The 12,710-nt window shown below is 48.2% G+C and overlaps 1 protein-coding gene across 4 annotated transcripts in view; it reads right to left on the bottom strand.

Annotated features, from left to right (window-relative positions):
- Lrrc20 (leucine rich repeat containing 20) overlaps positions 1–12,710 on the bottom strand; it is a 105,513-nt gene that overhangs the window by 65,846 nt on the left and 26,957 nt on the right. The window lies entirely within an intron of this gene.

Below are 12,710 nucleotides of genomic sequence, written 5' to 3'. Positions count from 1 at the left end.
ACTTCACACCACGCTTTCCAAATGTCAGAGTTTACGTTATACAGGTTAGATATCTTTCCTATTCTTTTCTTTCTCTGTACAGGGCTGGGCCTCTACCACACTGTATAGCGGCTGAGTACGCCCTTGACTTTTTTATCCTCCTGCCTCTGTGTACCGACTGCTGGGACAGGTCGATTCCACTCTGCCGGGTGGTTTTATGCTGGGCTAGGGATGGAGCCCAGGGTTTCATACCTGCCGGGCAGGGTGCTCCATCTCTAGCCCAGGGTCAGCAATTTTTTGCAATAACGCATTCGTGCTAAGCTGGGTGTGAAGGTGTGTGTACGCCTGGAGTCTCGGCTACTTGAGAGACCGATGCAGAAAGACCATTTGAACCCAGCAGTCTAAGGCTAGCAGGAACAACTGCCAGACGATGTCTCTAAAGAAAAAAGAAAATTCTACCCACACAGTTGTTCCAACTAGGTAAAATGTATACAGGCTTGGGAAAGACGAGAAGAAAAATAACCAGAATGCTGCTAGCAATTATTTGAGAGGATTTAATTGTTCCTTACCATAAACAGTCCCAATGATTATTTTCCAGAAGCAAAATGCTACTCTATGTTTATATAAGATGATCTGTCAAACACAGGCGTATACGGTGATGCTTTCACGACAGAAAAATACACGTATCACAAAATGAACTGTCGTGGGGGAAAAAGCCCAGCAAATCTGAAGATAAATTAGGCAGTCACTTCCTTCTCAGTAAAATTAAGCTAAGTGGAGGGCTAGGCTGGCACAGTGGGAGAAGGGCGTGTGCAGCCTATCGACCAGAACAACCAGTCCTGTCTCCCAAGCACCCTGGTAATCACTCCTCCAGTGTCTGTAACTGCTGCTGTGTTTAGCCTTGTTCCCCCCCTTTAGATGGCTTCCTCAATTGGCAGAGACTTGAACTCCCATTTAAGAAGACTTGAGTGATTTGAAGAAAACTGTCTAGGGAGATGTGGATGCTAAGGCAGACAGAACAGAATATAATGAGGCACTTTCCTGATACAATGTCACAGAGGAGTTACTGGGACGGCCCATTAATATCCAAAACCACACACTGGTACACACCACCAGAAAGTACAGAGCCATTTGATATGATTACAAAAGTATGCCATTCAGAGAGGATTTTGTTGATTGTGGGAACCATGAGTGGCATTGATCAACTTTGGATCCATAGTGCAAGAACCCAGGCTTGGGAAGTGGGTACTGGCCCCAAGCAGAGCTGTTGGCCATCAGAAACAGGGCACCGGGCCAGCAAGATGGCTCAATGGTAAAGGTGATTACTGTACAAATCTGACTGTCTGTATTTGAGCCTGGAACCTAGGCAAAGGTGGGAAGAACTAACTCTTACCAAGTTGTTCTCAGATTTCCACCTATATTTTTACTAATATGTCTACTGGGGTGGTCTGAAAGAAAATGGCTCCTGCGCTGGTTTGAATAGGAATGCTCCCCCTTCCTCCAATACACACATGTTTGAATGCTTGGCCCATAGGAAGTGGTACTATTAGGAGGTGTGGTCTTGGTGGAGTAGTATGGCCTTGCTAGAGGAATGCGTCACTATGGGGGTGGGCTTTGAGATCTCATATGCTCAAGCTAAACCTAGTGTGGCACACGGTCTCCTTTTGTTACCCAAGGATAAGGTACAGAACTCTCAGCTCCTTTTCCAGCGCCATGTCCTGCCTGCACATCACCATGTCCTGCCATGATGGTAATGGACTAAACCTCTAAACCTGTAAGCCAGCCCTAATCAAATGCTTCCCTTTGTAAGAGTTTCTGTGGTCACGGTGCCTTTTCACGGCAACAGAAACCCTAATTAAGACATCTGTAAACCCTAACCCCAACCTCTCCACCGCTGTTTCCATCCATCTTGACTGTCAACCTGATTAGATTGCTAGGTGTCTAGAATTGGTAGAGCATGTCTGAGTGTGTGGGCGGAGATCTCAGAGAGGATCTAGGAGGGAAAGGTATGGGATAAACGCAGGGAAAGGAGAAAGCCTCCCAACACAGCTTGCAGCCCTCCCCCTCCCCCTTCCCAGAATCAGCTGCTCTGCCGCGATCTTCCCAGCAGGATGGTCAGAAACCATAGCGCTAAGTCCTTCCTCCATGCCAAGTATTTATGCCAGGTAATTTTCTCACTAAAAAAATGATAGGAGGGCCCTATCAGAGCTGCCAGTCAGGCACAGATTTGAAAAGGGGTGAGGGGGCTGGGGATTTAGCTCAGTGGTAGAGTGCTTGCCTAGGAAGCGCAAGGCCCTGGGTTCGGTCCCCAGCTCCGAAAAAAAGAACCAAAAAAAAAAAAAAGAAAAAGAAAAAAAGAAAAGGGGTGGGGCTTTGCATGTGTGCAGGGGCAGAATGGGAGTGTGTGGGGTGCTTAACCCACTTTCTTCTATTCATTTTCTCCACTTCTGCTACCACGGCCAGAACGCTAAGAGGTCTGAGTGGCAGCCATAATTGAGAATTTCCCCCAGGTTGGGGCAGCTTCCCAGTGACCCAATGACTCTTCCTTATTTTTTTTTCCCCCTAATTTGAAGATACTCAGTCGGTCGGAACCCACCTGAGCTTATATAAGTGCTTGGGTACGGCTTTTTGGGAGAGATGCTTCTGTTTTCAAACAACTGGTTCACTCTGGCGTTCAGCCAGGCGGCTTGCTCCAGCTCCCTGATGGCAACCTGTTGGTGACTCACTCCCAGCTGGCAGCCCAAGGCCGGTGGCTGTCTCTTTCACTTTTCCCTGTCAGTCAGCATCCCACAGCCTGTGAGAGCTCAAAGCTGTCGACATTCACTGGCAATGCAGCTTTCTGTCAACCGCCACAGCGCCCCACCACCCACCAAGAGGGACCACTTCACCTTCAGGCTGTCACTCCCACACAAATGAAACTTCTTATTCCATTCAGCCTTTGTAGAAGGTCCATTAATTCTCCACGGTGAGACAATTACCCGATCGGAAGGGGAGGGAATTCTCTCTCGCTCTACCCTGCCAGACTGATTGGAGCAACACGCACAGTCTCTGAAGCTTCCTGTGGCTAGCTGGTGGAAGTCACTGGACCACCATCCTGACCTTGCAAGGATGCCAAGGACAAGGAATGGCACCCCAGTTGCTGCCTCCCTCATCGCCCCTCCGTTAACTACTGAGGCTCCTCTAAGTGCCCATCCCTCATCTAGTGGCTTCGTAGCATGTTCCCTTCCTGTCATTTTGTCACATCTGTCCCCAGCATCCTGTAACCCTACCAAACTGCCTACCAGAGGCACAGGGTGCCTAGTCAGGTACCTGGGCTGGCACTGAAAGCAGAGGTCACAAAGGGTTCCTTCAGCAGATCTGCTGGACGCAAACATGCGTCACTCAGGCTGCACCAGCTGCGCTCACAGCACCGTGCATCATCTCCCAAGGGAAGAAGTCATGTTCTCAGGACAAGAACACGAACATCCTGATACCTGGTCATCCTGGGACAAACCTGTACCTTGTCCAGTCATCTTCCTGTCGTGTCAGGACACAGGAAGCAACATCCTTTGAGTTTATGCCCTTAGGGACAGTGACCATATGGCTATCTACCATTTCACATGCACCAATACACACCTACACAAGGAAACTACTATCGAGTGACTTTAAAGGGCTGGAAAACATAGGTTGGTGGGAGAATGCTTGCCTAAGATGGCTCGATCCCTAGGAGACAAACACATGAGCACATGCGTGCACACACACATGCACGCGAGCGAGTCCGGACACACAAATGCATGCACACACACTGTTTCATCCACCATTGCTTGACTTGGGGCATAGGGCTATGAGCTGGGGGTCGGGGATTTGGACCCAGGTAGATGGAGTCTCTATTCTTTTCTTTTTCTTCTTTTTCCTCTTCCTTTTCCCCTTCCTCCTTCCTTTTTCAAGGTTTTACTACATTTATTTTGGTTTAATTTGGATTTTGGAGACAGGGTCTCTCTCTGTAGCCCTGGGTGGCCTGATACTCCCTATGTAGACAAGGCTGGCCTTAACTCACTAAGAGCTACCTGCCTCTGCCTCTCCCCATCCCACCCAACTGCTGGACTTAAAGGCAAGTGCCACTATGCCTGGCTGTTACATGTATCTGAGGGAAGGTGGGTACCTGTGTGGAGGTCAGAGGACAATTTGTGGGAGTACTTTGGGGGTTCTGGGGATCAAACTTAGACCCATCAGGTTTGATGACTACCAGTTAAGCCGATTGCTGGTCTAGTAAATTCTCATCTCAAGCCCTCTGCTAGTCCACCTGCTTAGGTCAAGGCCATGGCTAGGTATCTACCTCTAAGTCAGATAGATAAGAGGGAAATGAATGTTGAACTTCAGTGAGAAACGGTGGCTGTGGTTACCAACTCCTGGAGGCTTTTCCAGTTCAAAGCCTGTGATTCCAAGACCTCAGCGTGTCTCAGGAATGACCCGCAGGCTTCCCCTACTTTCCGCTCTCTCCGAGTTTCTCTGAAGTCTTAAATTCAGAAGCTGAACACACTCGATGCCCACCATGGTTTTGTGTAGAATTAAAGGTCCGCAGAACCTAAGCCCGATTCAACACTGGGTCTTTGGTTGTGCGAACACATGTGCCATTGCTTCCGGAAGATATGGCCAAGATGTAGGTAGTGATCTGGTTCAACTAAGAACAAAGTAAAGGGTCCTCAACCAGGGAAGGGACGATCTTGGCTGCAGACGGGATGGCACCCTCAAGAGTGGGTTCTAATGCTATGGGATGTAGCTTAGCTGTAGAGTACTTGACCAGGCACTAGTGAATCTCCAGTAGCAGAAACAAAGAAAAAACCCTGCAAAGACTGAGTTAACAGTGCCCGGGTAATACCTTCGGCTGAGGAGATGGCTCACCGGGTAAAGGCACCTGCCACCAGATCTGATGACCCAAGTCCAATCCCCAGGACCCACACCTTGGAGAGGGAGACTCAAAGGGAGAATTGTCCACTGGCTTTCATGTACATACTGCAGCGTGTGCATTCCCCTCCCCAACACATCATAAACATATAAAAGCATTACTAAAATGTTTTTTAAAAGAGGATCCCTTTCCTGGGGAAACAAGACAGACTGGGTCAAGAGGTCACCAGGTCATAAAGAAAGTGAGGAAGGATGTACCACAGATTAAGAGGCCCAAGCCAGGGTCAGCAGAGAAGGTGTCTATAGCAGATAGGGGCTGTCTTAGTTGGGGTTTTATTGCTGTGAACAGACACCATTTAATTGAAGGACAACATTTAATTGGGGCTGGCTTACAGTTTCAGAGGTTCAGTCCATCATCATCAAGGCGGGATCATGGCAGCATCCAGGCAGGCCTGGTGCAGGAGGAGCTGAGTTCTACACCTTCACCCAAAGGAAGCCAGGAACAGACTGAGCATCCTCAGGCAGCTAGGAGGAGGGTCTCCAAGCCCACACCCACAGTGATACACCTCCTCCAACCAGGCCACACCTTCTAACAGTGCCACTCCCTGGGCTAAGCATATGCAAACCATCACAGGAGCTGAGCTGGTGAACTCAAAGGTCTCATTTAACCCAGTACCCAGTGGAACACACAGTGCCAATAGGAATGAGCTCTTGACTGTGATCCGTGAACTCCATTCCCAGAACCATCTAGGAGGTTTCCCTCGACAGGACGATCAGGGCTGTGCTGCCAGGTGGTCATCCACTATCACTCTGGTAAGACATCAGGGCCAATAAATCAGCATGAAAGTCACAGACCAGAGATTCGAGCAGGGCAACCAACGGAGTCATTTGCAGCTGGTTTTTGCTCAAGACTTCCCCAACGTTAGTGTGGAGAGTCCCATGTCCCCTCAAACTGGGATGCTTGGAGTCACCCTGAATTTATGCTAATCGAAGGTGGCTGACACAGACGGAAGAGGGAAAGGCCACTTAAGAGGAGAAACGGCATGTGCAAAGGCCCTGAGGGTTCTCTCCATGAGGTCTCCACCTTCCTAGTCTACCTTCCCTGGTCTCCCAAGCTTCATCTTGACCCAGAGATGAAGGCTCCTGCCATTCAAATCCTGCCCTACCTGGTGGCATTTATCCAGAGGGTTACCAGAGCCTGCGGAGGCTGGCGGGGAACGAACCAGGGCAACCCTGAGCTCCTGTGTCACTACTGAAGCACACCTGGGGCCAGTGACCTTCTCTAGCACACCCTGCTGCCCTAGCTGAGCGTTCCCTGGAAGACAGCATTGGTTAACGCCAGGCGTAATTATCCTTATAATTACACATATTGCAAGAAGGCTGAACTGTGCCCTCCTCCAAATTCCTAATTAAAGCAGTACTTAGTGTTAATAAAGAGGCCTTCTATTCCAAAAGCCCTGGCACTTTATGAAAGGCTATCCAACATATTCATTCCCGTAAGTACCTGGTGACACATAACCTGGGGCAGAAACGGGACCCAGTGAACAAAACCCAAGAAGCAGGTGGGGTAGCCGGCGGCGTGCTGGGGAAGTTTGCCCTGGGGTACGGGAGGGCAGCTGATTGGAAGACTACCTGCTAAGGTGCAAGGGGCCATGATTGCATTCCTCAGCGCGAGTAAACTGAGGGTCCTCAGTAGGCAGAGGCAGGAAGATCAGATGGTCAGGGTCATCCTCAGGTACACAGTGAATATGAATCCTGCCTGGGCTACAGAAGACTATCTCCAAAAAACAAAACAAAAACAAAAACCCGGAAAGGAGAAAGTGTTTCAACAAAGATGAAGAAGATGCCCTGAGGGCTCCTGAAAGTTGTCCTCTCTGACCCGCACACCACACCAAACATCGTCACATTTCCCCAAGGTAGTGCGTGTGTGCGCACACATCTGCAAGTTTACATTTCTTTTAACTAAAAATAAAACAAAAAATTAAAGGAACCGACTATCAGAGCTGCTGAGGGCTGGGGTGGGGGGCGGCTACGCAGAACACAGACGGTGTTCAAAGCAGGGGGCACGTTGCCTGGTCCTGCAATGGTGGACGCAGGCCATGATCCATTCTCAGAAAGCTAGAGAATGCACGGGACCTTGAATAAACTATTGTTTGGGGCATGAAAACGATACGGGGATGCAGGATCAGCAGTTAACTGTGTAACACTTGTGATAGTTAACACTATCCACTCGACTGGATCTCCATTCATCTAGGAGACGAGCTTCTGGCCGTGTCTGTGGGAGCTGCTCGTGGACTTCAATAGTGGAGGTGGTGGGGAGGCCTACCCTTAACCATGGGCCAGGGTCCTGGGCTGAAGAAAAGGCAAGCTTTGGATCCGCTCTCAACTGCTTCTGCTCCTTGTCTGTGAGGAGCAGCCTAGGGCCACGGTGGGCCATATCCTCAGACGAGCGAAGTAAACCCTCTCTTCCTGTTGGGTACATCTCACAGCAATCAGAAAGGAACTTAATGGCGGACCACTCTGGTGATGTGGATCAGGGAGGAGGTTTGGGCAGAAGGTTTGTGGAAACTACTTCCCTCTCCATTTTGTACAAACTTAAAACTGCACAAAAAAAAATCCAGTTTTTATTATTATTAGTTTTTTGACCAATGTAACCCTGTTTGAGCTTGCAGTTCGGTGGCCCTGAGTAAGGTCACATGCTGTGTAACTGATCTCTAGAATGCCTGCACCTGCCCCCTTCCCTTCCACCTGCTGCTGGCTCCCAGGAAACTGAGAAAATGAGAGACTTTTGTCCAGGTAGAAGCAACGCTGTGGTCCCTAACAGTCCTCTCAGACAGGTGGGAGCTGCCACCCTCTGACTTTGGCTCCTCTCCTGCAGGATTCTGTCCAACATTAACTAATGCCATGGCTCACTGAAGTCGAGCACCATGCTGGGCTCCAGGCCTCTCATTACCTCAGTTACCAGCTCTGCTCTGTGAGAGCAGCTGTGTGCTTATGTATCCCTAAACAGAAGAGGAAATGGCTTGCTCAGATCACCTGACTTATTAAACAGTTTCTTAAAAAGGTCATCCAGGTGGTTTAAGGGGCTTGCTGCCAAGCCTGAGGACCCAAGTTCAATCCCCAGGACACACACATGGCAGAAGAAAAAAAAAAAAAAAAGGATGGACTTGCCCTCTGACACGCACACATGCACGCATGCATGCATGCACTCTCGCACGTACACACTGCTATTTAAGAAGTGAAACAAGGTCCAGGAGGCCAGCTTGCCTTGCGTGAGGATGTTGACAGTGTCTAGGGAATGACACTAAGTTTTTCCTTATCTGCACACACATATACCACAAGAGACACATACACAGAGACACACTAACTAAACAACTAAATAAATCACACACAGGGAGACACACATTGACACACAGTGGATGGATGGGTGGGTGGGTGGATGGATGGATGGATGGATGGATGGATGGATGGATGGATGGATGGGTGGGTGGGTGGATGGGTGGATGGGTGGATGGGTGGATGAGTGGATGAATGAGTGAGCCAGATGTGGTGGTGCACACTTTTAATTCCAATCTTTAGGAATCAGAGGCAGGTGGATATCTGTGACCCCAAGCTCAACTTGGTCTGCATGGGGAGTTCCCCTGACAAGAACTTCTGAGTGTCAGCTCTTCGTGACAGTGGATGGACTTTGGATTCATTCATGTTAATTTCTGGGCTCATGCCAAACCCCTAAACAAGACCATTTCAAGACGTAGACACCATCTCCTTCTTTTCTGTTTCTCAAAGAGCCCCATGCATGCATGGCCCTTGGCACGGAAGCAGCCCTGGGATGACACTCGGGGGGCCTAAGCTTTGACCTGGGTGACACCTAAGTTTTCCTGTTGGAGTCTCTAAGGTCAGCCACTGAGCCTCGGAGATCTCAAGCCTCAGCTCTACCTTAGCCCCCATCTATTAAATGGGTCCATGATTCTATGTAAAGGCTGCCTCGCCTACGTTTAGTTCGTGCTAGAACATGAGTCTTCTTGTGACAAGCAACCTCCATATCTCACTGCTGGAGAGCACAGAATTGGGACTGAGCCCAGAGTGGCCCAAGCCATGCCTAAGACCTTTCCATAAAGCCTATCAGTCTGTATAATGCTGCCCTGGTCAGAAGATAGTCCTGAAAGGGTTTGTAAAAGTAAGAAAATAATGGCTCACTCTTACACGGCCTGAGACTTTTGGGAGAAGAAGGAACCAGAGTCTCAAGTAGCCCAGGCTAGCCTCAATACATAGTCAAGGATGACTAGACTCTCCATCCTTGGTTGATACATATACTCCAAGGCCTGGGGAGATGGCTCAGCTGTTATTCTTAGAGCTATTGTTTTGGAGATTTGGTTTCCAGCATCCACACATGGCTCACAACCTTCTGTAATTCCAGTTCCAATGGATCCAACTCTCTTCAGAACCTCCAAGGGTATCGGGTAAGCACATGGTACACATACATGTATGTAGGCAAAACGCTCATATTCATAAAAAAAAAAGTTATAAATCGTAGCCCAATGTAGTGGCATACACCTTTAATCTCAACACTTAGAAGCAGAGGCAGGTGGATCTCTGTGAGTTTGAGGCCAGCCTGGTCTACATAGTGAGTTCCAGGATAGCCAAGGCTACACAGAGGAACCTTGAGAGAGAAAAGGAAACCCCCTCCCAAAAAAAAGAAACCCTGTCTCAAAACTAACTAAATCTAAACTTATATCATTTTAATTAATTAAGAAACCCTTAAAGCATTTCCCAGGGCGGAGACTTCCCTCCAGTGCTAAGAAGACTGGACCAGCAGAAAGGACTATCAAAGAAGATATGGGAGGTTTCCACTCCCGGGGGGCAAGCTCACAGCATCACTGTGGAGCACTATCGCCAGCCCAGAGTTGTGCTGATGCCCTTTGGATGTCATACACTAGGCACATGCTTCCTGAACCTGACTGAACCTTCCTCACCAACCAATGCAACGTCTCCTTCTCACAAGGGACAAGGTGACTGTAGGTGTCTCTCTCAAAGGCTCAGCTGTGGACCCAGGCCCCAGGCCTTTGTATCCATCAGAACACTCTTCACATAGTAGGGGTGACAAAGGCCCAAGAAGGGTGATCTCCTCAGGTCCAAACCAAAGCTTTTCTGAGGCCAACAAATCCTTCTGGCTGTGGGACCTGGGGCAGATTCTCAACTCAGACACAGATTCTAGCACAGACACTTGTGCAATATACTGAGGACAAGACAAGGACCACACAGAACCTGTGTGTGAATGTCTACAGCTGAAACACTTACTACAGCTGAGAGGGGAAAGCAACCAAATCTCCATCCATGGAGGAACAGAGAAATAAGTCACGGCATGTATGCAATGGAATAATGTTCATCCATAAATGTGGACAGAATCCTGATGCGACCTACAATGTGGCTCAACTGTGAAAACCTTCTAAGAGGTGAAAGAAGCCAGGCACAAAAGGATAAACTATATATGATGTCCCATATATAAGAAATGTCCAGAAAAGGCCAGTCTATGGAGACAGAGAATAGATTAGTGGTGACCAGGGGACAGGACAAACAGGGACACGAGGCCTTGCGGCTAATGGTGAAAAGCTCATATAGAAGGTGATGGAAATGTTTTAGAATTAGACAGTGCTAATGGCTTTACAATCTTGTAGTTATACTAAAAACCACCAATTTATGGCCATGGAATGAAATGTGTTTGACGCAAGGTGTTGGCACGGTGCCTACCAGGCAGTCTGCATATAATAAGCAGGATTCACTGCTGTGGAATGAAGAGATATAGGTGTGTGCCTGTATGTGTGTGCATGTGTGCGTGTGCGTGTGTGTGTGTGCACGCGCATGCATGTGTATCTATGTATGTATGTATGTGTTTGTGTTTGTGTTTATGTGTGTATATGTCTATTGTTTGTGTGTATGTCTCTGTGTGTCTGTGTGTCTGTGCATGTTTGTGTTTGTGTGTGTGTGTATGTGTGTGTGCATGTGTGTGCATGTATCTCTCTGTGACACTGTGTATGTATATGTCTCTTTGTGTTTATGTCTATGTGTGTCTGTGTGTGGCTGTGTCTGTGCATGTCTGTGTGTGTCTGTATTAGTGTCTGTGTGTGTGTCTTGTGTGTGTGTGCACATGTGCGTATAATATATATATATATGTTTATGTATGTTTGTGTTTGTGTGTATATCTGTGTTTGTGTGTATGTCTGTGTGTATCTGTATACGTTTGAGTGTGTATGACTATGTGTGCATGTCTGTATGTGTATATGCCTATGTGTGCCTGTGTGTCTCTGTGTGTGTGTTTGTCTGTGTGTGTGCATGTCTATGTGTGCCTGTGTATGTGTGCATGCACATGTGTCTGTGTGTCTGTCTGTGTGTATATGTGTGTATGTGTGTGTTGGGGGTGGTCTTCATTTGCTTCTTAGTTTGGCTTCCTTTTTTCCCCTTGATTTCCTTGTTTTGCCCATGTGTGCAAGGGTGTATGCATGTGTGAGTAACCATGTAAGTCCAAAGTTGATATTGGGTATGGTTACCCTCCATCATTATTACCTTCTTCATCTACTGAGGCAGGGTCTCCTGCTGGACCTGAAGTTCACCAACCCTGGCTGATCTAAGACAGCTAGCTTGCCCCAGGGAATGCCCTCCCACACACACACGCACGCATACACACACACACACACACACACACACACACACACCTCTGCCTCTTGAGTGCTAGCACTACAAGTGGCCACACCTACTCAACACTAAATGGGTTCTGGGGATCTGAGGAAGCACTTGTCCACTGAGCCATCCTCCCAGCTCCTTTCGATTTCTATACTGGGTCTCTGGTGACATGGCTCAGGCGGTCTTGGGTCTACATCCTCCTGCATCCACATCTGGGGGGCTAAGAGCAGGAGGGGATTTGGGGGACATGTCTTCTTCAGTATTCTCTACCAGCTACCTTGAGCCAGGGCCCCTCACTGAGCCTGGAGCTCACTACTTCAGCTAGGCTGGCTGGCCTCTCTGCCTCCGACACTAGGAGCGCAAGCAAACTGCCACCACAGCCAGCATTTTACTAGAGTTCTGGGCACCGAACCCAGGTTCTCATGCCTGCCCAGTAGACTCTTTACCCACTGAGCTACCTCCCCAGGCCCCAGGATATGGGGCTTTTAGGAAAAACAGAACAAAACGATAGCCTGTTCCTTGCTGGAAATAATCATCCTCGGTGAAGTACACTAGGCCTAGAAAGACAAACAAGTTTTCTCTCACATGTGATGTTAGCATTTTAGATATGGGGCTGGAGTGATGGCTCGGTGGTTACAGAGCACCAGCTTTTTTTGCAGAGGTCTTGCTTGAGTTCAATTCCTAGCATCCAGAGGGCAGTTCATAATGATTTATAACTGTAGCCCCATGGGATAGGATGCCCTCTTCTGGTGTGCAGACATACATGCAGATAAAACACCCATCTACATAGCATACATACATATATACATAAATCTTTTAAAAATAAAAATAAGTTTTAGATGTGTGTTTCATTTGGAACCTAGAGAAGTCAGGTAAGCAGTAAGGGGCCATAGGGGAAGGGATAGTTCAAGGAAAGGGAAAGAAAACACAGTGTTATGACAGATAAAGGAGAACTGGAAGAATGAAATGGGTTGGGGGAAGAACGGGAGGACAAGATGGAGGAAGGAATATAGGGAGGGGTAATGAACACTGAAGACCTTTAGGAAAAGCCATACAGAGGGCTCAGCCGTTTAGAGTAATTGTTATTCTTGTAGGGGACACAGGTTCAGATCCCAGCACCCACATGATAGCTCCCCATCTTCCTAACTCCAGTTCCAGAGGATCTACAG

This window comes from Rattus norvegicus, chromosome 20 (genome assembly GCF_036323735.1).
Source record: "Rattus norvegicus strain BN/NHsdMcwi chromosome 20, GRCr8, whole genome shotgun sequence".
Classification (NCBI taxonomy): Eukaryota; Metazoa; Chordata; class Mammalia; order Rodentia; family Muridae; genus Rattus; species Rattus norvegicus.
This window is presented reverse-complemented; position numbering and strand designations above follow the sequence as displayed.